Below are 5,524 nucleotides of genomic sequence, written 5' to 3' on the forward strand. Positions count from 1 at the left end.
TGTCTCCCCCCCCTCCCTCTCTGTCTCTCCATCCCCTCCCTCACTGTCTCACCCCACCTCCCTCCCTTTCTGTCTCTCCCCCCCTCCCTTTCTGTCTCTCCCCCCCTCCCTCTCTGTCTCTCCCCCCTCCCTCCCTCATTGTCTCACCCCCCTCCCCCTCTCAGAGACATGGATCTCCTCTCCCTCCCCCCCCTCCTCACCTCTGAACATTAATAGCCCATTATTATCTGTTATTTGCACTTCATCAGTTTATTTATTCATGTGTGTATTTACGTATATAATGGTATATGGGCACGCTGATCTGTTCTGTATTCACGCCTACTATGTTCTGTGTGCTGAAGCAAAGCAAGAATGTCATTGTCCTATACAGGGACACATGATAATAAACTCTCTTGAATCTCTCTCTCCCTCTCTCCTGTCTCCCCCCCCCCCTCTCTGTCTCTTCCTCCCCCCCTCCCACACCCTCTGTCTCTTCCTCCCTCCCTCTCTGTCTCTTCCCCCCTCCCTCTCTGTCTCTTCTCCCCCCTCCCTCACTCTCTGTCTCTTACCCGCCCCCCCCTCTCTTCCTCTCAGAGACATGGATCTCCTCTCCCCACCTCGGCAGCAAGTAAACGGATTGACGGCGACACAGAGCCGCGGGTCTCCTCTCCTCCCCCCCCTCTCTGTCTCTCCCCCCGTCCCTCTCTGTCTCTTCCCCCCGCCCCTGTCTCTCTCCCCCCTCCCTCTCTGTCTCTCCCCACACTCCCTCGGTCTCTTCCCCCCCTCCCCCTTTGTCTCTCCCCGCACTCTTCCCCCCCTCTGTATCTTCCCCCTCCCCTCTCTGTCTCTCCCCCCCCCCTCCCTCTGTCTCTTCCCCCCTTTCTCCCCCCTCCCACTCTGTCCTCTCCCTCTCCCTCAGTCTCTTACCCCACCTCTCTCCCGCCCCCCTCCCTATCTTCCCCCCTCGTCCTGTCTCCACCTCTGTCTCTTCCCCCCTCTCTGTCTCCCCCTCCCTCTCTGTCTCTCCCCCCCCCCTCTCACTCCCCCCCTCTCTGCCCCTCCCTCACTGTCTCTTCCCCCCCCCCTCTCTCTCCCCCCTCTCTCTCTCCCGTCCCCTGCCTCAAGATAGGGCGGGGATAGGGTAAAAGAATCCAATGAACAATATTAATATTTCATTAGACTCTCTTCACTCTACCTGCTGTACTTGTGCTTGGCTTGGCCGTATTAATGAACAGTATTACCTGATTAGATTGGACAGCATGCAAACAAAATATTGTCACTGTTTCTCAGTACATGTGACAATAATAAGTGTGGGCACAGTAGTGCAGCTGGTAGAACCGCTGGCTCACGGCTCCGAAGACTCGGGTTCGGTTCTAACCACGGCCACTGTTTGTGTGGAGTTTGCATGTTTTTCTTATGATGCCGTGTGTTTCCTCCCACATCTCTATGGCATGCTGGCATGAACATCAATTGCCCTCTGTAAATGTGCCACTAATATGCAGAATGTGAGATAACATAAAACTAGTGTGAGCGGGTGATGGATTGATGATTGGCATGGACTCGCTGGGCCGAAGGGCCTGTTTGCATACTGTGCCTCTGAACTCTGAATGCTAAAGCTAAAGTGTGAGAATAAGTTGCGTTTAATGTCACAACGGTGTATTCTGTCAAAAGATGTCGCTGCCTCAAAAAGGCTGGCAGTATCATCAAAGACCCACACCATCAGGTGGAAGGTACAGGTTCAGGAATAGCTACTTCCCCACAGCCATCAGGCTATTAAACCTGGCTCGGACAAAACTCTGATTATTATGAACACATTTTCTGTTATTTGTACTTTATCAGTTTATTTATTCATGTGTGTATATATTTATATTATGGTATATGGACACACTGATCTGTTTTGTAGTAAATGCCTACTATGTTCTGTGTGCTGAAGCAAAGCAAGAATTTCATTGTCCTATACAGGGACACATGACAATAAACTCATTTGAACTTGAACATTGTGTCCATCCAGAATGAAGAGGAGAATGCACCCGTGGGATTGAACAGTGGGAGAGGGACAATTGTTGTGAGTTAGCGCATTGTTTAGACGCCGCAGGGAATAAGTTACAGCAACAGCCTGGGGACCATTGTCAGGGCAAGTCGAGAATCACAGCCGGGTCTCCCTCCCTCCGTACAGGGTGCGGGTAGATCCGGCACGTGGGCTGACAGCAACCCGCTGATCGGAGCGCCTCATCTCCGTCATGTGGTCTGCCTTTTAGCAGAGTGGGGGTGGTGACAGCTATGGGTGGAGGAAAACAGACAACACTTGATAATTCCATTATTTTGATTCATCACAGCTCCTCCAATGTCTTCGATGATGGAGCTCTGGAAAGGTGTGATGATTGGCAGCTGCTGATTTTTGCTTGCGAGTGGTGGCACTGAATGCGGACCTGGGGGTGACATGACCTCCACTTACATGGAGACAGACAGTCTGAATGCGGACCTGGGGGAAAATGCAGCTCTTGCTTCCATTGCTACCGCCCCCCCCCCCTCCCCCCGCAACCCACTAGCCAGATACACAACCAGAACTTCCCCCTTATACCTCTCTCTGCAAGACCAAGTAAATAGAGTCGCTTTTATTATCAGCAATTATGTCACTGTTAAAATGTAGAAGTCGGCTCTCGACCCGAAACATGATCTGTGCATATTCTCCAGAAATGCTGCCTGACCCGCTGAGTTACACCAGCACTCAGTGTCTATCTTTTGTGTAAACCAGCATCTGCCATTCCTTCTTATCTCAACCTGTTGCCTGGCCCGCTGTCTCACTCCATCACTTCGTGTTTTGATTTATAAATCTTAGGACATTTTATAATCAGTTAGGGAGTTCAAAACAGTGAAGGAATAGCCTACATATCTGTGGTTGTTAAATATTTAAAATAGGTATGTGCTGTACTCGAAAGGGAAGAAGTTGCAGCCGTGTAGAGTCACCGTATATCTGGAGTGGGGGGGGGGGGGGGGGGGGGCGACAAGGAGAATCGCTGCTTTCATTTCTTTGGGATTGGTGGCCACCAAATGCGGACCTGGGAGAAACACGACCTTCACTTACATGAGGACAATGAGTTTAAGAGTTTAAGATAGTCCCATTTCAGTTTAAGGGAGTCATAGTTACACCGGCCTAGAAGGAGTAACTTGTACTTACACCCCCCCCGCCCTCCCCCTCTTCTTTCTCGTGTAACCAGTTCCACATTTCATACCAGGGCATCGGAAATGTCCTCGTTCTTCAGGGAACGGGGATTCCCCTCCGCCACCATAGATGAGGCTCACACCAGGGTCTCATCCATACCCCGCAACACTGCTCTCTCTCCCCATCCCCGCACACGCAACAAGGGCAGAGTCCCTCTGGTCCTCACCTTTCACCCCACCAGCCGGCAAATACAACACATAATCCTCCGCCATTTCCGCCACCTCCAACGTGACCCCACCACTCGCCACATCTTCCCATCTCCCCCCATGTCTGCCTTCCGCAAAGACCGCTCCCTCCGCAACTCCCTCGTCAATTCTTCCCTTCCCTCCCGCACCACCCCCTCCCCGGGCACTTTCCGTTGCAACCGCAAGAAATGCAACACCTGTCCCTTCACCTCCCCCCTCGACTCCATTCAAGGTCCCAAGCAGTCGTTCCAGGTGCGACAAAGGTTCACCTGTATCTCCTCCAACCTCATCTACTGCATCCGCTGCTCTAGATGTCAGCTAATTTACATCGGTGAGACCAAGCGTAGGTTGGGCGACCGTTTCGCCGAACACCTCCGCTCGGTCCGCCTTAACCTACATGACCTCCCGGTGGCTCAGCACTTCAACTCCCCCTCCCATTCCCAATCCGACCTCTCTGTCCTGGGTCTCCTCCATTGCCAGAGTGAGCAACAGCGGAAATTGGAGGAACAGCACCTCATATTCCGTCTGGGGTCCTTGCGCCCCTATGGCATCAACATTGAATTCCCCCAATTTGGCTAGCCTGTGCTGTCCCCTCCCCTTCCTTCACCCTCTAGCTGTCTCCTCCCACCCTCCCATCCGCCCGCCCTCGGGCTCCTCCTCTTCCCCTTTTTCCTTCTTTCTTTCCCCACCCCCCATCAGTCTGAAGAAGGGTTTCGGCCCGAAACGTCGCCTATTTCCTTCGCTCCATAGATGCTGCTGCACCCGCTGAGTTCCTCCAGCAATTTTGTGTACCTTCCACAGTTCTCTACATTGTTTGTCTTTTGAGATCACACCTTCCCGAGCCAACAATGGGACCTTCCAGACAGGTCATTTAATTGATCCTGGTCTCCTGGTATTTTCTCACCCCCAGCTCTTCACCCCCCCCCCCCCCCTCCCCACCACCACCACCCCACCCAAAGAAGGCATTGCTGGAATGAAAGGAATTGACAAACAAAAAACGAAGAAAGCCATAAAGAGCTTTTGATTTCCTTTCACACAGCGATTGTGAACACTAAGCACACTACAAAAAAGAGCTATTCGTATAGTAAACAATGTAGGATATCATGAACACACCAATATACTGTATTTAAAATTACACACCTTAAAGATTAAGGATCTGGTAGAATTGAAGACAGCATAAATAATTTATAAAGCAAAAAATAAACTGCTACCTGTAAACATACAAAAACGGTTCAAAGACAGAGAGGGGGGTTATAACTTTAGAGGGAAACTAAACTTGAAACAGCATTATGCTCGGACCAATTTAAAAAGTACGTTTACTTCCATTTGTGGGATGGTTTTGTGGAATGGTCTTGACGAAACAATTAAACAAAATATGAATATAATGCAATTTTAAAAAATGTACAAAATATATATCTTTGAAAAGTACAGTAATGGGGAAGGAGAATGTAAATCTCACAGATGTTAATGGTGCTTGTTATTTTTGCTCTTTTCTTTTTTTGTTCTTTTTTTCTTAATAGCTTGATTGGAGTAGTTTTATTTGAATTGTCTGTTTAGTTTATTTTATTGAATTTTGCATTTGTTAATGGTGAAGAATGGGGGGGAGGACTTGACAAGCATAGGCTTCTTCCTATCCCTTTTCCAACGAGTCTAATGTGTATTATGTTGAAATTGGCTTTTGATTTTTTAATTTATGTATGTACATATATGTTATGTATATGTGTATATGTGTATATGTATATATATATATGTACATGTATATGTATGTATGTGTGTATGTATTTATGTATATATATATGTATATATATAATTTTCCTTTTATTTAATACATTTTCATCTTTTCTTTTCGTCTTTTTTTTTTTTTTTTTAATCGTTCGAAATAAAGATAAAGATAAAGAAAGATATCATTGTTGTGCTTTGGAGAAACAAAAATGCCGGTGCACGCAGAGGTCACAATGTCGTTCAGAAGTCAACGGGATCTCTACTTTAAAGCGAAAATAATTAATTTCCAGAGGGGGATGGTTTGTACGGTACTCGAAAGGGGGTGGACAAATATAATTGCTGCCTTCAATTTCTTGCGAGTGGTGGCCCTGAATGTGGACCTGGGGGTGACATGACGTCTACTTACATGGAGACA

This window comes from Amblyraja radiata, chromosome 30 (genome assembly GCF_010909765.2).
Source record: "Amblyraja radiata isolate CabotCenter1 chromosome 30, sAmbRad1.1.pri, whole genome shotgun sequence".
In the NCBI taxonomy this organism is placed as follows: Eukaryota; Metazoa; Chordata; class Chondrichthyes; order Rajiformes; family Rajidae; genus Amblyraja; species Amblyraja radiata.